Source organism: Tamandua tetradactyla, chromosome 4 (genome assembly GCF_023851605.1).
Source record: "Tamandua tetradactyla isolate mTamTet1 chromosome 4, mTamTet1.pri, whole genome shotgun sequence".
Lineage (NCBI taxonomy): Eukaryota > Metazoa > Chordata > Mammalia > Pilosa > Myrmecophagidae > Tamandua > Tamandua tetradactyla.
This window is the reverse complement of record NC_135330.1, coordinates 141,215,128-141,236,041: the sequence shown is the minus strand read 5'-3', so window position 1 is coordinate 141,236,041 and position 20,914 is coordinate 141,215,128. Positions and strand designations below refer to the sequence as shown.

The 20,914-nt window shown below is 38.1% G+C and overlaps 1 protein-coding gene across 5 annotated transcripts in view; it reads left to right on the top strand.

Moving 5' to 3' along the window:
- The window catches only part of KLF12 (KLF transcription factor 12), a 483,475-nt gene that overhangs the window by 376,307 nt on the left and 86,254 nt on the right, over window positions 1-20,914 (top strand). The window lies entirely within an intron of this gene.

Sequence of the window (20,914 nt, the reverse complement as noted above, 5' to 3'; positions counted from 1 at the left end):
GTAGTAATTGATGATTGAAGGAGAATAAAGCAAACAAAAAAATTGCAGAATTTTAAAGAAATGGTTTAACTTAGTCTTCAAAGAAAGTAGAGCATGGTGAAAGCCTCATATAAAATAATTTGAATAATCTATGCAAACCAGTGAATTTATTAAGCAATATTTTGATATACAAATTAGATCATTAAAAGAGCTGATTTTAATGCACTATAGGACAATTGCAAGCAAGATCATTGTAAAATCATTGTTTTGTAAAGATGAAACTGTAAGTAACTAAATTTTGCTGTACACTTCTATTCTAGCTTACCTTCACTTAACATTTTTTTCTCAATAGTTAGTTCCTTGTTCATCAAATAAAGAGTATGTTTTTTAAAGGTTATTGGATGGTAACCTGGGAGGCCTGGACTGTGTTATAACTCTGGGGTATGTCCTCGGGTCAGGACTATAACCTCCCTAAGCTTAGTTTTCTTATTTGCAAAGTGGAAATGATACTAAGTCATCAGCTGTTGTGTGCATAAGTGAGACAGTCTAATTAAACTTTTAGCACAGTACACAGTCCACAGTTAGCTCTTACTTTAAAAAAAATGCATATATATTTAACTGCTGAATGTTCTTGAACACTGCTATGGCTACTCTTTTCCTGTAGGATTTGTGAATCAGTTTTCCCCACTCTAGTACTTAAAGATTCTCCCTTGTAGTTGGCTCCTTCTACCTAAAATTAAATTGTCTTCCATTTTCTTTAAAAAGGAAAAGAAAAACTGAATGACTTCCTGACCCAATTGTGTATTCCAGCCCTTTTTCTTTTTCCTTGCAAAAGCTTCTTAAACCGATGTTCTGTTTCAGCTTCTCCTCTTTTATCACCACCTTGAAGCCTTAACCTTCTACAGTCTGACCAGTAACTGACCCACATACTGGCCTATGTCAGTTCTCACTCCTGTTCCTTTTAGAAAACTTGATGAAGTGATTTTTCCCCCCAGGTATTGCATTTATTTATTTTGTCTACTCAGTCTTTTTTTTTTAACTTTTTTTATTGTATAGTATAACATACATACAAAGCAAAGAAATAAAAAAAGCAAGTGTTTTCAAAGCACTCTTCAACAGTTGGTTACAGGACATATGATCAATCCTCTCCTCTCATGTCTTTCCTTCTAGCTCTTCCAGGATATAGGAGGGTAGAGGGCTTAAATACTTTTTTTTATCATCACAATCAACTTTTTTTCCTTCTATTTTTGTGAACAATAACATATTGAAAAAAAGCTATAAATTTCAAAGCATAGCACCACAATTAGTTGTAGAACATATTTCAGACTTTGACATGGTTACAATTTCACAATTTCAGGTTTTTACTTCTAGCTGCTCCAAAACACTGGAGACCAAAAGAGATTATCGATTCAGTGATTCAGCAATCATATTCATTTGTTAAATCCTATCTTCTAAGTATAACTCCACCATCACCTTTGATCCTTCCATACCTCTCTTTAGGGGTATTTGGGCTATGGCAGTTCTAAATTTTTGATATTGGAATGGTCTGTCAATAATATGGGGTAGGGAGATGAACTGTCTGATGTTCTATAAAGGCTGGGCTAGGTTTCAGGACTTATCTGGACCAGGGACCCATCTGGAGGTCGCAGGTTTCTGGAAAGTTATTCTAGTTACTCTATTGCCTGGAATCCTTGTGGAATCTTAGGTAGTCTAAGCTTCTCCACTACCTACATAAGCTTCACAAGAGTAAGCCTCATGATCGAGGGCATGGCCTGTTGATTTGGGTGTCCCTAAAGTTTTCCCGATACTTCTGATATGATCTCTGTAACTATTAGTTTCCTTCTTGTCTCACTGATTTTTTACTTCTCATTCCTTGATTATTCTTTTTCCTCTTGCCTCAACTATAAGGTATGTTCGAGACAATACCCTCATCCTCCTCTGCCTTTATAGTTTTCCTTTTTGAAATCCTGTCCACTTTTTCAGATTTAGCTTCTCCCTTTATGCTTCCATTTCTGTAAGTCCACCCTTCCTCTTGAATTGCAGTCTTTTATTTCCAGATGCTTAAAATCAGAACCAAGTTTTCCACCATTCCTCTAGTCTTACAAATATTTTACTATTCCCTTTATCTTCTTATGTTCAGTATCAACAAGTTTTGTCAATCTTTACTCATCTATCCTTTTCTTTCTATTCCCTCAAGACCTCTTGGTTTAGATTTTTGTTGCTTTACATCTGAACTATTGCAGTAGCATCAAGTTCTCTAGCTATTAGTCACCCTCCCTTCCAGTCATTCTGCACACCACTTGCAGACCAGTTGTTCTGCCTTTATTACATTACGTTTCATCAGAAATCTTCCTGTGGCTTTTCAGAAAAAGAAAAAAGCCTCACACCATTTATCACCATTCATCAAACACATCCCACCTTCTGGTTTGCACATGCTTGCATGACTCCTTCTTCCAACTGAGGGGTCCCATACTCTCCTATTCTTTCCCACCTCTTCCTTTTTTGCTTAGTCTTCAGTTGCACGTCTGGCTATTTCTGTGTGCCTGCACAAAAGCAGTATCCTTTGAAACCTGCCTCAGATCTCACCCCCATTCACTTGGAGTGACTTTCTCTCCTGTGAACTAAAACAATCAGTATTTTCTAATATGGCTTTATTGTTTAGTTAACTGTTGTCTTGCAACAACTCTTCTGTTCGGATACTGGATCGTCTTAATTTTATATTGTTATCATTATACCTTCCCCATGCTATTACATACTCAACCAACTGGACGATAGTCTTCTTTAGGGTCAGAGGCCATATCTTAGATTTCTTTAATATTGCCTAACCTGCTTGGCAGGTATAGCGAACATAGTAGTGCTCAATACATTTTAATCAGTTCTTACCTCTGTATCTTTTTTTTTTTTTGACCTGTGCTATGTGAAGCCGTGGAAAGAGAGTGCAGGTGGCTAGAAGTGGAACAGAAGAGAGAATGATGAATTTGAACATAACTAAAATTTAAGTTATGTTCTAAACATAACTAAAACTAAAACATAACATAACTTTAAGCAGATGTAAGTGTCTGCTTAAAGAAAATACATCTGGATTTTTTTTTTAATTATACATGTGCACGCACATTTATTGATTTAAAGCAATTATTTAAAATAAAGATAATACTTACATTTAATTAGAAGATTAGGGGTTTTCTAACATTTGAAATTTTTAAAAATACAATTTTATTGAGATATGTTCACAGACAAATAATCCATCCCAAGTGTACAATCCATGGCTCACTGTATCATCATATAGCTTGCATCCATTACCACAATCAATCTTAGAACATTTTCATGACTCCAAAGAAAAACATAAAAAAAGAACATCCAAAAATCTCATCCCCTTTATTACCCCTGTTAGTTACTTATTTATTTTGTCTTTATTTTATTACTCATCTGCTCATACACTGGATAAAGGGACCATCAGGCCCAAAGTTTTCACAGTCACATGGTCACGTGATAAAAGCTATGTAGTTACACAGTCATCATCAAGAATCCAGTCTACTGGATTATAGTTTAACAGTTTCAAGTATTTCCTTCTAGCTTTCTTGATATACTAGAAACTAAAAGGGGCTGTCTATATAATGCATAAGAATAACCTCCAGAATGAACTCTCAACTCTGTTTGAAATTTCTCAGCCACTGAAATGCTGTTCTGTTCATTTCTCTTCCCCCATTTTGATCAAAAAGGCTTTCTCAACACCATGATGCTCGAGCTAGGCTTATCCTGGGGAGTCATGTCCCATGTTGCCAGGAAGATTTACACCCCTGGGAATCATGTCCCATGTTGGGGGGGAATGGAGTGAATTTATTTGCAGAGTTGGGTGAAAGAGAGAGGCCATATCTGAAGAACAAAAAAGGTTCTCTGATGGTGACTCTTAAGCATAGTTATAAGTAGGCTTAGCTTTTCCTTTGCAGGGATAAGTTTCATAGGGGCTGGTCCCAAGATCAAGGGTTTGACTTACTAAATTGGGAGTCCCTAATTTATGCTTGTGGGAATATCAGGAATTCTCGAGGTGGGGAAATTGAGTACTTCCACATTTTCCCCAGTTCTTCAAGGGGCCTTTGCAAATACTTTATTTTCTGCCCAAAATAACTAGCATTTATTGGTATATTACATTACTGTATACAGAATAATAATGTCTCATATCCTAGTCTAGGTGCCATGTAATTAGTTTGTCTAAATAAGCTTACTGTACAGATTAAGTTAGATAGGGTGCTAAAGAAAATATAAATGCCGTACCAAATAAACATTTCTTCCTTTGGTCTCACACAGAAGTTTAAGTTTTAAACGACAAACGTTATCATCTTTTACCCTTTATTCTGATTTACCTTAGTCCTAACCATGTCCATTTCATTCATTACGCTAATTGAAGTCTGATCTCTTTTATAGCTTCTTTACAGTTGCTATATAACATTTGAAATTTTATTGTGAAATGTAAGCTACATTTTCTCTTTAGAGAAGATTTATCATCTTTAGAATTTTTATGTAATTTACACTATGCCTGCGAATCAAATGATATAAATTGTATCCTACTCGGGGAAAGTGGTACAGACTAGTGAGCTCTGACGCCTTTTTTGAGAGAATGCTAATTTGTAATGGATCCAATTTGGGGTGCCCCATATTACATATTTTAACTTTGCCTCTTTTTTTTTTTTAGTATGAGTGAGACATCAAAATTAATGCAGCCAGAGATGCAAAAGCCTTTGAAATAATTCCTCAAACTATTTGCTACTACTCTTTCTTGAAGTGCTCACCAAATCAAAGATATTGCCTGGGGGATTAATAGAATAACCACCAATCTGAATGCCTGCCAATTCGTGAAATTCCTCCAACTCAGTTCACATTAACAACTAAATCAAACTAAATCATGTATTAAAAGACATGAACTTCAACATACCAGATCCTGAACACTGGAAAATATTATTTCAGACTTTTGTATACATGCAAAATGAAGTGGAAAATTGAAGCAATTATCAGAGTATCTCAGGTCAGAGCTGGAACTCGGGGTCTATATTAACCTGTATAAGTATCAATTCCACAATATGTGCTATTGCTTTATAGACGTAATACAAATCTCCCCTACCAAGGCTCACCATGATTTCATTAAATTGATAAATATTTGTTCCCCATATTTTCCCCCTCTCTTTTTTTCTGCCACTTTTCAACATTCCTTTTACTAATAATTCTGTACTTAATGCATGCAAAAGACATGAATGTGAAAGTGGTAAAACTGATGAGTTTGGTTAAAAAGGATAGAGAGTATCTTACAAATATATATATATGCAAACAGATATACTATAAATTTGTAAATATATACAGAAGGAATGTTATTGATAATTAACTGTTGAAAAGAGTGAAAAAGAAGGACATCACTAAATAGGAAAATAGTAGTTCCTGAAAGATCTGTAACGCTTATATTCTTATTCCAGCGAAGAATGGCTTTTTAAAATTCTTTCATTTTGAAACAATTTTAGGATTTAGAAAATTTTTGCAGAAATAATATGGAGAATTCACATATAACCGTCACCCAGCTTCCCTTAGTGTTAAAATCTTACAATACCATTATCCAAACCAGGAAATTATCATTGCTATAGCATTATTCACTCAACTACAGACCTAATTCACATTTCACCAGTTTTCCCACCATTGTCCACTAATTTTCCATAAATTTCTCCAGAGGTGAGGACGTGATGGATGCATCTGCCTTGATATATTCTTCCTTCTCAGGGCCCAACTTACTTTGGGCAAAACCGAGACCACATTACTTCTCAGTCACCCTGTCTTCCACTTTATTTTTTATGTTATTCCTTGTATTATTTTTTCGTGTTAATTGTCAGTAATACTTGCAGATTGTTGCAAAAGCAAATCTTGGGAAAAATTATGAGTTCTCCTCACCTCTTTTTGGTTATGGAGCAATATTTAATAAGTGTTTCTACTTTGTACAAGGCATAGGGCATATAGAGGGGAGCTAAGGCGTAAGGGTTCCTGCTTTCCATTGAATCATCACACCTATATTTACAGTCCTTCTAAATGCTATGAATGACGACCGCAGGGAATAAGCAGAGTATGTAGAGGCATAAGCTAATTTTGTGAGTCAGTGAAAGTTTCTTAGAAAGTAGTATTTGAGCTGAGGGCTAAAGAATGAGTAAGAGCTAACTAGAAGAAGGGGATGGGGGCCTGTTAGAGAGTTCTAAATAGAAGGACCAGCACATGCAAAGGCCCTGAAATGAGAATGAAAGCCTGCCAGGAGGCCAGGATTATCGGATCACAGAAGGGAAGGGCCAGATGGTAGGTGTTTTAGCCATGTTAAAATTTGCGTCTATTTCAAGAGTGATAGAAAGCCACCAAAAGAATGCTGGAGTAAAAAGGGTAGTTTTTCCTTCTAAGAATATCACTGTGGCTGTAGTGAGGCAAATGGATTAGGCGAGGGGGTTATTGGAATAGACTGGTAAGAGAGAGGAGTGGTTGAGATAGGGTGATGGTGCAGAAATGAAGAGTGAATGAAATAGAGACAGCTTCGTGGATGCACCTTGATGGAAGATTGGATATGAGGAGAGGGCCAGTCGAAGATCAACTGCTGAGTTTCTAGATTCTTTGACAGAATAGGAGTTTGTGCCATTTACTGATCAAGACAGCCATTGATAGAGAAACACTGTTTTGGCATTTCTGGCATTGAAGAAGGGATAGAAAAGATGATCTCTTAACTCTCAGTATTCATTATGAGAGCATATCAGTCTTAACTGAGTCAGGAAATGCCACCTTCTGTTTAAGTGAGGATCTCTGGTGTTCCCTGAATGAGTAGAAAGAAAGGTTTAAAATCCCCCATGCCATCTTATTCCCTGGGATCCTGCCTTGAACTGCTGATCTTCTCACTTTAAATTTTGCTTTGATGACCTCAGTCAACTCAGGGTCCTTATATGCTAAGGACTCTCCAGTCTGCTGCTCTCTTCTCACAACTCTCTGCTGATTATTTTAATCCCAAAACATAACTCTCTTTTACTCCCTATACTAAGTTCTTTGATCACCCAGGTCAGAACACTGGGTGTCATCCAAAATGCGTTACCTCAGTTTGCTTTGCCTCCCCACCTCCAGATTGTACCAGTTTCAAGCTTAAAATCCTTTGATGCTTATCCTTTAAGTCCCTTTGAGGGACAATACCAAGACCCTCCCTGATTAGGCCCCCATTATTGCATAATCTCCTGCCTGTTCCCCAGGCCTGCCACACATACCCTTTTCTCCAGTTACCCAGAACATTTTGTAGTTTGGCTGTTGGCCACGTCTCCACCCGTCAGTGCCTTTCCATATCTGAAATGTCCCTTTTCTCATCCACGATGCTTAACTTTTAAAGTTTACCTCATTTATCACCCTAGGGACACATCCATGACTACTCCAAAGCATAATTTAGATACTGCTTTTTTATGTTCCCGTGCCTGTTTATCACATTGTACCATGATGGCCAATTATTTGTCTAAATTCACCATGTCATTCAGCTTCCTGATTGCAGGAACCGTGTTCTAATTGATGTTGTATCCCTTCAACTAATGCACATAAGAGCCCCAAAGTGCCTGGCCCAAGTGAGTGTCCAATTAATATTGGAATCAATGATTAATAAATAGGTATGCAATACATGTTGGTTAAATAAAGATACAAAAGTTGTATTTACAGCTCTGTCAATAGAGGAAAGCTTGATCTTGTTTATAGCTTCCTGCCTCAATTTCTAACTCTTTAGGCATCTATTTATTTATCAGTATTTTAACCCTATCTTCATATTCTAACTCACTCCCCTCCTAATATTTCTAAGAACCATTCCCCTCCAGTTCTACCACGTTTTATTCACCTCACACCCTCAGTTCACGTTTACGTTGAGGTACCTAATGCCAGTCCTTTCTATCGTTGTCTACTTTTTATTATTATTTTCTTATTTTTAAACATTTTTATTGCAAAATATAACAAATATACAAAGAAAAGAAAGAAAAAGTATTAACTTTCAGAGTATACTTTCAGTAAGTAGTTACAGAACTTTTCAGAGTTTGTTATGGGTTACCGTTCCACTATTTCAGATTTTTCCTTCTAGCTACTCTAAAATATTGGAAGCTGGAAGAAATATCAGTATTAGCGATTGGGCAGTCATACTTGTTTGTTAAATCCTATGTTCTCTGTTACAGCTCTTCCTTCTCCTTTGATCCTTCTCCCAGACTATAAGGATCTTTAGGCAATGCCCATTCTGACTTTTTGATGTTGAGATGGGGGTGTCAGTGCTAAAGGACAGGGGGATGTAATTAGTTGATAATCTTGGAGTGGCTGATCCCCTTGAGTTTCGGTATTTATCTGGCCTAGGAACCCTCTGGAAATCATAGGTTTCAGGGAAGCAAATTTAGTGCATGAAACTTCCAGAGTCTCAGTTCAAGCCCATGGTGCTTTTAAGAGTCAACAGGAGTGATGTTGATAGGGGTTTAGCAAACCATGGTAAATTAGCATTATCTAGTGAAGCTTGTATAAAAGTAGCCTCTAGAATAGCCTCTTGACTCTATTTGATCTCTGTAAGCCACTGATGCCTTATTTTATTGTACTTCTTTCCTACTTTTGGTCAGGAAGGTGTTGTCAATTCCACAGTGCCAGGGCCAGACTGTTCCCTGGGAGTCATGTCCTACATTGTCAGGGAGTCTTTGACTCCTGGATGTTATGTTCCACATACGGGGAGAGCAGTGATTTTCCTTGCAGAGTTGGGCTTAGAGAAAGAGAGAGGCCACATCTGAGCAACAAAAGAGGTTTCCTAGAAGCAACTTTTAGGCCTTTGTTCAGTTTGAAAGCTGCTGGAATGTGATATACCAGAAACAGAACAGCATCTAAAAAGGAGAATTTATTAAATTGCAAGTTTACAGTTCTAAGGCCATGAAAATGTCCAAATTAAGGCAAGCCTAGAAAAATGTTCAAATTAAGGCATCCAGAGAAAGATAGCTTGGTTCAAGAAGGCCGATGGTGTTTGGGATTTCTCTCTCAGCTGGAAAAGCACATGGTGACATCTGCTAGCTTTCTCTCTGGGCTTCTTCTGTGGCTTCTCTGGGGCTCTGTCCATTCTAAAGCTTTTTCCAAAATGGTGAGCAACTCCACCTTGAATGGGGAAAGACACATCTCCATGGAAACCATCTAATCTAAAGTTGCTACCCAATATTGGGTAGGTCACATCTCCATAGAAACAATAAAAAGATCCACCCAACAATATTGAATGAGAATTAAAGGACATGGTTTTTCTGGAGTACATAAGAGCTTCAAACTAGCACAGCCTCATTATAGGTAGTCTTAGCTTTTCCACTAGAGACATATCATAAGGGCAAGCCTCAAAATCAAGAATTTAGCCTATTTTCTTGGAAGTCTCCAATTTACCCAGGGTTTTCCAGAAGGGAAAGTTTAATAGCTTCATTTTTGTTTTCCTTCAGACCCTCAGGGTTTCTACCAATATTTTTAGTTAGACCACTATATTCTGAGATGTATCTGGGTAATAAATGAAGTTGTTGTACAGAATTACAAGGCATCATTCCTGTTCTGGACTCCAGGTGTTTGGGTTGTTTAAATGTGCTATCCAGACAGGTTGATTTAGGTTGTATGTTATAAAAATTTAAGTTCTAGACACAATTCAGTATATTCTCTGTCTTTGGTATCATACAGTAGGTGAAGGTCTACAGTACATATACTAAAATCTTTTATCCTGCATTCTGATTTACCTTAGTCCCAGCCAGATTGGCTTCGTTTGTATCTCTAATTGAGGTCTGATCTATTTTTCAGTTACTTTAATTGTTATTATATGCAGCTATAGTAACTTTCAGGGGTGCAGCACTCCATTTCTGGGTCTTAGGTGTCACAGAGTTACTCAAAGTTCCGTGGAAATATCAGCTGATATACATGTAGCTCAGTGTCTCAGAATCTAGAAATACATTTTCAACCTCAGAAGAAGTGTGGCTGCTATAAGGGCTTACAGTCTGGGCTCCAGTTTTCTTATAAGTGTATTGTGAAAGCAACCTTAGCCTATCTGTTCTTTTGTTTCTGGTTTATTTTGCGCAACACATTATCCCCAACATTCATTCAGCTTGTTGCATACCTCTTGACATCCTTCCTTTTTGTAGCCGCACCAAATTCCATCCTATAAATGTATCACAGTTTGCCATTCTGCTTCTCGGTCAACAGTGAACCCTTAGGCTCCCCCTGTCTGTTGGGCATCAAGTTTAATGTCCAAAATAAACAAACCATGTCTTATAGTATCCGCACTTGGTTGTACAATTGCAGCTCTCTCAATTTTAAACAGTTTTCATTGGTCCATAAAAACAAAGAACCAACAAATACATCCTTACCAAATATCACATCAAAACTGCCCCTTATCACTTGTCCCTACCCCTGCCCCCCCAGTTAGTTGCCCCTAATAGTGCTGTGATACTGTGGATATCTTCCTGTTAACTATTGGCCATAGCATGTAATTTTAGTTTTCCCTCTAAGCCCCTCTACCATTGATTTTTTTTGTCCAATATCAATCCTTTGAAATAGTTCATGCAAGAACTTATTTAAAATTGTGTATGTAATCAATGGACATGGCACTATACATCACCTTTCAATCATATTCACGTTCAGTGTTACTTATAACCCCACTAATTAGTTAGCATCACTTCTACTCTTTCCCTTGCCTTTAAGTTCAACTTCATTGGGTAGCCTTTTCCCCATCTCTAGCTTTTGTATCTCTAGGTCTGCTGTATTTTACCAGAGTCATGATAGTGAAACCATTTCATTTATGTCCTTTTTTGTCTGACTTATTTCACTTAGCATTATGTCCTCAAGGTTCATCCACATTGTCATATATGCCAGGACCTCATTTTGACTTACTGCTGCATAATATTCCATGGTATTTATATACCACATTTTGTTTATCCACTCATCTGTTGATGGACACGTCGATTGTTTCCATTTTTTTGGCAGTTATGAATAGTGCCACTGTGAACATCAATGTGAAGATGTCTGTTCATGTCACTGCATTCAGCTCTTCTGGGTATAATATGGAGTATTGGTATTGCCTGGTCATAGGGCAACTCAATATTTAGTTTTCTGAGGAATCACCAAACTTGTTTTCTGCAGTGACTGCTCCATTATAAATTCCCATCAACAGTGAATAAGTTTTCCAATTTCTCCACATTTTCTCCAACATTTGTTGTTTTCTATTTGTTTAATAGCAGCCATTCTTATAGGTGTGAGGTAATATTTCATTGTCATCTTGAGTTGCATTTCCCTTATAGCTAATGAAAATGAGCATCTCTTCATGTGCTTTTTAGCCATTTGTATTTGCTCTTCAGAAAAGTGTCTGTTCATATCCTCTGCCCATTTTATAATTGAATTGTTTGTTCCTTTGTTGTTGAGTTGTATAATTTCTTAATATATACAGATACCAAGTAGGATATCTGATATGTGGTTTCTAAATATTTTCTCCCATTGAGTTGGCAGCCTCTTCACTTTTTTGGAAAAGCCCTCAGAGACACAGAAGCTCTTGATCTTAAGGCGTTCCCTTTTATCTTTTTTTTTTTTTTATTTTCCTTTCTCTACTTGTGCTTTGGGTATAAAGTTTAGGAAGCTATGTCTGTTGTTAGTGCTTGAAAATGTTTCTCTACATTTTCTTCTTGAAGTTTTCTGGTACTGGCTCTTACATTTAGGTCTTTAATACAGTTTTGAATTAATTTTTGTATGAGGTATAAGGTAGGAGTCCTCTTTTATTCTTTTGGCTATTGAAATCCAGTTCTCCCATGCCCATTTATTAAAAAGACTATTGTGTTCTAGTTTAGTGGATTTGGGGACCTTATTGAAGATCAGTTGTCCATAGATTTGGTGGTCTATCTCCAGCCTCCCTATTCAATTTCTTTGGTTCATGTTTCTCTCTTTGTGACAGTACCATCCTGCTTTGACCATTGTGTCTTCATAGTAAGCTTTAAAGTCAGTAAGTGTTGGCCCTCCCACTTTGATTTTCTTTTTTTAGGATATCTTTAGCTCTTTCGGGTCTTTTTCTCCTCCAAATAAATTTGACAACTAGCTTTTCCAAGTCTTCAGGGTAGGTTCTTTGGATTTTGGTTGGTATTGCATTGAATATGTAGAGCAATTTGCGTAGACTTGACATCTTAATGACATTCAACTTTCCTATCCATGAGCATGGTATGTCTTTCCATCTATTTAGGTCATTTTTCATTTCTTTTAGCAATGTTTTATAGTTTTCTGTATACAAGTCCTTGATATTCCTAGTAGGCTTATTCCTAGATATCTGATTCTTTTGGTCACTATTTTGAATGGAACTTTTTCCTTAATTGTCTCCTCAGATAAGTCATTACTTGTGTATAGAAAGATTATGATTTTTGTATATTAATCTTGTATCCCACCCTTTGCAGAATTTATTTATTGGCTCAAGTAGCTTTGTCGTAGATTTCTTGGAGTTTTCTAAGTATAATATCATGTCATCTGCAAATAATGAAAGTTTTACTTCTTCATTTCCTATTTGGATGCCTTTTATTTCTTCCTCCTATCTAATTGCTCCAACTAGGACTTCTAGTACAATGTTGAACAATAGTGGTGATAGTAGGCATCCTTGTCTTGTTCCTGATCTTAGGGAGGAAAGCTTTCAGTCCCTCACTATTAAGTGTGAGGCTGGCTATGGGTTTCTCATTTATGCCCTTTATGTTGTTGAGGAAGCTACCTTTGATTCCTACCTTTTGAAGTGTTTTTATCAGGAAAGGATGCTGGATTTTGTTTAATGATTTTCAGCATCAATCAATATGATCATGATTTTTCCCTTCCTATTTGTTAATGTGCTGTTATGTTGATTGATTTTCTTTTGTTGAACCATCCTTGCATTCCTGATATAAACCCCACTTGGCTGTGATCTATAATTCTTTGAATGTGTTATTGGGTTTGATTTACTAATTTTTTTGAGGATTTTTGCATCAGTGTTTATTAGAAAGATTGGAGTATAGTTTTCCATTCTTTTAGCATTTCTATCCAGTTTTGGTGTTAGTGTGATTAGCTTCATAAAATGAATTAGGAAGTATTCGTTTTTCCTCAGTTGTTTAGAAGAGTTTGTGCAGGATTGGTGTTAGTTCTTTTTGGAATGTTTGATAAAATTCCCCTGTGAAGCCATCTGGTTCTAGTCTTTTCTTTGTGGGAGATGTTTTGGTGATTGATTGAATCTCTTATAATTGGTTTGTTGAGATTTCCTATTTCATCTTAAGTCATTACAGGTAATTCATGTGTTTTTAGGAATTAATCCATTTCATCTAAGTTGTCTAGTTTGTTGATACATAGTTGTTCATAGTATATCCTATAATTTTTTTTAATTTCTTCAGGATCCATGGTAACAGCCCCCTCCCCCCCATTTCTGATTTTTTTTTGCATGTGTCTTCTCTCTTATTTTCTTTCTTAGTCTAGCAAGAGTGTGTGGTTTAATCTCCATATAGTTGTGAAAGCTCTGGTTCTTTGGTGACTATCAATTTCTAGTTTTATTCTGTTATGATCAGAGAAAGTACTTTAGATAATTTCAGTGTTACTCAGTTTGTGAAGAGTTATTTTGTGTCCCAGCATATGATCTACTCTGGAGAACATTCTGTGTGTACGAGGGAAGAATGTCTGTCCAAGTGTTTTGGGGTATAACAAACTGTATGTCTGTTAGGTCTCATTCATTTATCACATTGTTTAGGTTCTCTCTTTTCTTTGTTGATCCTCTGCCTGGTTGTTCTGTCTATAGTGGAAAGTGGTGTATTGAAGTCTCCCACTATTATTGTTGAAACGTCTATAGTTCCCTAAAAAATACGAAATATAAATATATGTAGTAGTATATAAATAAAAATTTTAAATATATAATAATTTTTAAACTATAGAAAAAATATTTTTTAAAAAACTAGGCAGATAGGGAGTTTGCAAAACTGCACTTACTGCTTCTTCCCAGAAGGTGGTGCTGTTGACGGACCTCCTCCCCTCTAGCTCATCCTCCCTGACTGTGGCGCAGGCTGGGAAGATGGCGTGCAGGGGGGGGGGAGCGCCTGACCAGTTCACCATTCACCACAGCCAGTTCTTGGCTCTCAGCGAGGCAACTGATTCCAGCACTCAGCGTTGTGGCTTTTTGTTGTTCACAGCTAAGCACACGTCTGGGCTCCCTACAGGTGCTGCCCGCTGCAGAGCCACACTGGGTGGAGAGTTTCCGCAGCCAGCAGCTCGGCAGGCTGGAGCGGAGGGATGGTCCCTCCCCTCCGATTCTGCACTTCCCTGCCTGCCCCTGGTGGGGGTCATGACCGTCAGACCCCCCTGCTCTCCCCATCTCGATCTCCCAGCCTCTCTCCTCCCTGTGAAATATTGAAGACCCTCTTGGATCACTTACCTCCCAGACTGCAGTCCTGGTTGTTTTTTCACATCCCTTATCTTGTTCTGCAGAGCAGGGGTGAACCCAGGCCACCTTGGTCCACCATCTTCCTGGAAGTACATTTGTTGTCCACTCTTTTTTTGGTGGGGGTGGGGAGTGGTGGGGTGCATGGTCCGAGAATTGAACCCGCATCTCCTGCATGGAAGGCGTGCATTTTACCACTGAACCACCCATGTGCCCTATTGTCCACTTTTATATCTGAAAATTGTACTTATTTTTCAAGTTTCAGCCTAAAAGTCTCCTCCCCCTTGAAACTTTCTCCACTACTCCAAAGTTTAAATTACTTCTAACCTCCTTTGTTGCTCCAATCCTCATATATTTTTTAACCTACATTGATAGTTGCTCCCTGTTAATCTCAGCTAGACTGTAAACTGCTTGAGGGCAGAAAGCCTGTCTTATTCCTCATACCGTCTCTCACTGAACCTACTGTGTAGAAGCTACTGAATAAATGTTTGTTGGATTGACTTAATACTGATTAGTTATTCCAGCTCTAGGTATCTTTGGAGTTATTCACTAATTCAGTGAACTAGCTCAGATTCCAAAATCTCAAAATGTTTAACCATTGCTACATCTCGTTGATTAATAAATGGTTGTTATATGCCTGTTGTGTGCTGTGAATAGTGCTGAGTGCTGAGGATACGATGGTGACTTAGAAAGATATGGCAACTGCTGTCCTAAAAGATGTAAGTCTTATAGGAACATAGGGCCAATCATATAGCAGGTATTATATTGAGTGCCCATTATGTGCCCAGTTACAGAGATACAACAGTGAGAAAAAAGAAGAGCAATTGCTTGTCCCCTTAGAGCATATAGTCTAGTTTGGGGTAACAAAAAAATGAAGCATATGAAAGATGTGATCTTCATTAACCCATGCTAAGTACCCCACGCTCTGAGAACTAAGGGCCAGTTGACTTGGACTTGGGGCTCAGGGGGGGCTTCTTTAGGTTGAGTATCAGTTATCCAAGTAAGAATGGAAGGAAGGGGCTCTTCACTGTCACTTTCACAGAGGAAGCAGGTGGGCGTGGGAAAGATGAAGCTGTGATTAATTAATACATTATAATTGTGCAGATCAGAGGCTTTCTTTTTAGAATCCCTCATTCTATAGATGTATAGCAGAAAATAAACATTATTCCTTCCCTCTTGTGTCCACGACACAAGAACAACAAAGTTCTCGTAAACGGTAAAAAAAAGAAAAGAAAATGATCATAGCATTAATTCTATACAGTGTTCAAGTTCAGCCCACTCTTATCAGTAACAGCAGTGAGTTTTCGTGAGCGGGAAATGGAAGTGTAAGGACGGGAAACGAAGAACTTTTAAACAGTATTCCTAATACTTATCGAATCAGTGGCCTGATTTAAAAGCTGGCAATACCAAGGGCCACATCCTTAAAACGCTGGAGTCACTTTCATATTTTTATTTGGTTAAGTGAAGTGTGTGTGTGTGTGTGTATGTATATTTTTGTTTGTTTGTTTTACATGGGCAGGCTCCAGGAATGGAACCCAGGTCTCTGGCAGGGCAGGTGGCAGTTCTGCCACTGAGCCACCATTGCAACGCCCAAAGTGTGTATATTAAAATAAAAATATCTGAACGAACCTGAATAAGCATGAGAACTTGTTTTATGTACAGCTAATTATAAGAAGGAAGCAATACCCAATAATTATTTTTAAATTATCTTCCATGTGATTCTGCATCAGGAAAATATTCATATTTAAGAATATTTTGAAATTATTCCTACAGTAGTATTCTACAATTGTAGTAAACTGAGTTAAAGTGCATATTATGTTGGACAATTTGAACAATTTGTGAGTAAAAGTAGGGGCTAATAATTTCATTACATAAGATAGAAACAAAATGAATTTTGGAAGAGAAGATATTATTCATACATTGTACTTTCTGAAGATCTTAATATTAAATCTCTGATCTTCCCAAATGAGTAATATCCTACCAGCAAGGTTTTATTTGTATGTGAAAGAATAATTTATTCTGATTTTTCTCATATTAAGAATTAGCTTCGATATCATATAAAAAAAGAGGACTTAAGTATTATTCCAAGTTTTTCGCCCTTAGCAGCTGGGTGAATGATGCTGCCAATTTTGAGATTGGAAAGATATGATAAGAAAACTTTTTTTATTTTTAAGGAAATGCTCAAATTGAGAAACCTAAGTCTGATTTCAAAGAAAACTTAGGGCTGGAGATAGAAATTTGGAAGGTGACTGTTCTAGTTGGCAAGCTGCCAGAATGTGATATACCAGAAACAGAACAGCTTTTAAAAAGGGGGATTTATTAAGTTGCAAGTTTACATGTTGCAAGGCTCTGAAAATGTCCACATTAATGCAAGTCTATAGAAATGTCCAATCTAAGGCATCCAGGGAAAAATACCTTGGTTCAAGAAGGCCAGTGTAGTTCCGGGTGTTTCTCTCTCAACTGGAAAGGCACGTGGCGAACATGGCAATGTCTGTTAGCTTTCTCTTCAGGCTTCTTGTTTCATGAAACTCCCCCAGGGCATTTTCCTTCTTCATCTCCAAAGGTCTCTGGATGCATGGGCTCTAAAGCCTTTTCCAAAATGGTTCCCTCTTAAAGGGCTCCAGTAAACAACCACACCTTGATGGGTGGAGATGCATCTCCATGGAAACCATCTAATCAAAAAGTTCCCACCCAGCAGTATTGAATGAGGATTAAAGGACTTGGCTTTTCTGGGGTCCACAATAGAGTCAAACCAGCGCAGCGCCATTGTACAGATGGTATGTTGGGCCTTTAGACAGGGTGATCGTAGAAGGAAATGAGGTAGCTATATCTGATACTCCTACAACTAGGGCATGAATTTACATATGGAATAGAAAGGGTCATAGAAAAGTGACTGCTAAGCCAAGCCAACATGAGAGTAAGAGGCTCACGTACAGGAGAAAGAGAAGAAGAAGAAACGAGAATGTCACTGATGCTGAGTAGAGAAAGCTGTGTCAAGGATTGAGTGATTGGTTCTGTCAGTTGCTGCTGAGACTCTAAGAAAGATGAGGACTGAGGATAAACCATTAGATTTGAAACCTAGAGGACATCAGTGACCATAACAAGAGTGGGGGAGGTGGGGACACACACCGGATTGGATTGGATTCTAGAGAAATGATAATTTGGGTAAGTGGAGATAGCTAGAAATAATTTCTACTATCCAAAAGTTATTTGTGCTACATCGTATATTAAAGTAGCAGCGCTAAAAATGAGAAATTTTCATAAACAATCAAAGGGAAAACAAAGTATATTACGATGACTGTATTTCTTTTGACCACCAATATGCTCGTGATTTAGTCCAGTGACTATTTTAAGCCAGGAAGACCAGAACTTTCACTTTCACTTTGCAGTCACTTACATTATAGAATGTTCAATTGGGCCTAAATAAATGCTGATTCTCTTATTTAAGCCCCTGGTACTAAATCATTTTATTGCATCCTCTGGGATGAGGAGGAGGGAATATATATGAGTATATAAATGTTTGATGGTAATCTAGAGTTAAACAAATGAAGCATACCTGTGTGCAAGTTCTGACTTTGCTGTTCTCTAGCTGTATGACCCTGGCAAAATTCCTTAATTCTTCTAAGCCTGTTTTCTCAAAGAACAAATGTGGGTGATAGTGATATGAGGATAAGATAATATGTCTAAAGTGCCTAACATGTGCCTGACACATAGTAACAGATCTGTAAATGGGAGCAATTTTGTATTGCTGTGATTACTGTCTTGTTTTGGAATAGGGCGTAAATAATATACCATGCAATCTGGTAGCTAGAAATCCAGTCTTCTAAAAATAGAAGAGAAAAATGAGGTGCCAAAGAGTAAGCTATACCTTGTAAGCCACAGTATTTGGTTCGTGTTACTCTATATCTGTTCATTTCTCTTTGTTATTTCCTCACCTTCTGGGAAGTTGTATAAGCATAGAAGTTGAGGCTTTACGCTCCCCCAGACTTACCTAGATATTCCAGGTCCATCTTCCCATCCTTTCCAGTCAACTTCCCTTTGCTAGTGACAATAGCTAACATGTATAAATTCTTCCTGGATACCAAGTATCGTTCTAAGTACATTACAACTACTGATTCACTTGAATCTCAGAGCCGTAGGAGCCATGTGTCATTATTACCTCCATTTGAACAGATGAGGAACCTGAGGCACAGAAAAATTAAATGACTAGCCCTTAAACAGCTAGTTGGTGGTGGAGCTGGGATTCAATTCCAGGCAGACTGGCTACACCAATTGCCCTCCTAACCATTTCATCCTAATTACAGTTGAGCCTTTAAGATGGGATTTAAATTGTCACAGCTTTTCTGTGGTGCAATTAGTACAAAGTTGGGACTATTCGTCTCCCCTGGCAATTTATTAGTGGTCACTAATATGTGTTGGCTGTCAGGGCTTCCCATCCCACCTTTATCCACCAGCTGTTAAAGACCATCAGGTGGGCTCATGCAAACATCGGAAAACAGTGATCAGATCCTCGTGATCAACTGTAGATGTTACAAAAATACAAAATTTGAAAGGCAGGTACTTTGGTGCTTACACCCAAAGGAGGAAGAGACATTTTTATATTAAGATGTCTAAAAAGTTCTCACATGCTTAGCAAGAAAGCTAAATTAAGCCCTGCATTGGGTAAAATTACAAACATGCCATCTGATTCCAGTGAGTAAGAGTCTATAAATAGGACAGCGGGAATACATGGCCTCAGTGGCGTAGCTTCTTATTTCCTCTGTCAGGTAAGTCACCAAATGTGATCATTTCCAGCTGACATAAACTGTCAATCTCAGAAGAGCACATTTAAGGTTTTGGTCCATGGTGCACAACAGCCAATATTGCCCTTCTTTCTTCAGCATGGTGATTTTTTCCCCTATTTCTATATCCAGCAGTTAGTACTAAGGCCTGAAACCCTTAGTTACAGAACAAAGTGGCTTAGCAGTGGGAGACTAGGGGAAGAATAACGAACATCGCCCACAAGCTTCCTGCTTAGATGCAGGTGCAGAAATCAGGAGGTCATGAATAATGCATGGCATGCAGATTAGGCAGTGGTTTCTCCTACTGAGGTTGCTACCTGCCTGGCTGCTAAAAAAGCACAGGAAGCTGTATGTGGAAAGAAGGTAGATGATGGCAAAAAGTGTCACAATTTAAAGACACACAAAAAACCTGCATGTCCCCCTGAAGAAAACAAAAAATTGGGGGTGGCTGAAATGTAAACCAATATTTATGCCCTACTTTCTCTGATGCAGTAAACTCCAGGTTATTTTACTCACTTTGGGGAAGAAAAGAAAAACTTTCTTGATTTCCCTTTTTTTATTTAAGAAAGAACTATTTGATCATAAAATATTAGAATTTTTTTAATACTGCTTTGAATGTGTTAAACCATTGTAAAAACTGTCCCCTTGTAGTATTGGAGGTAAGGATCAATGAAATTATAGTAAAAGATACAGATACCTAGAGAATCTTGTAATTATGTATTTAAACTGTCTCATTTTTCTCCACTGATGAATCCAATGAGAGCACTAGTAAAATACTTTTTTGCATCAAACTTCACCTAGAAGAATTATCATGATGAATAGAAATAGTTACTTTGAATTACTAGGGTTAAGGAGGGGGACAATGAAAGAGGGAAACATTTAGAGGATGTACAGTTACTTAAAGAAGAACCAGGAGTACTGGGGACTAATTACTCAAAACTTTATTTAGGCTTTAAAACTCTGACACCCCAGTGGGGGGGGGGGGCTGTAGGGAAGTTTTGGGAGGATTCCTTGCATTTTCGCTTAGGTCAGGGGGAGGAGGTTTAACTGGGGAGAAATGTTTTTGGGGCTCAGATTCCCATTTTTAGGATTTTATTACCAAAAAAGAGAAAAAGACAGAACAAGCAGAGCAGAGAAAAAAGGATATGTCAAAAAAAATAATTTTTGTATAATTTTTATGCATTTTTATTGCATGTTTTTTTCTGTCACTCCCTGATTTGGCTTTCATTTTTAGCTGAGTCTGTCATTTCCACCCGGCCCCCGCCTGGCCGGATGCCAGGACCAACAGGTGATCCTTGTAGCTGCAGAACTGCAGGAAGTGGCCGAGCCTGAATGAGACAGTTCACCAGAGGGGCTGCCCGGCCCCCTCCATCTTCCTGCATAATGAACACCCCCTCCCCCATGCTGAGCAGAAAATCTGGGCTGAGCAGCTCAGCTGCAGCGGCCACTGAGAAGCTCTGTGAGGAGGAGAATGTTAATAAGGGATGTTGGGAGAAATCAGCCTTCCGAGAGCAAAGTGCACTCACTCCGGATTACACAAAGGCGGAGGGGGGCGCCTCTGAGAGGCTGGCACTGAATTACCTGTTTCGAGATGGTTTTCACTTGCTCAGCTGCCATGGAAAACTGAGCTCTGAGTGAACCTTGAAGCTCTTGGTTCTAACTCGGCTTTAAGACTGGTTTAAAATCCCCGTTTTCCTTCTTTCTGAGGAACAAACCGATAACACAA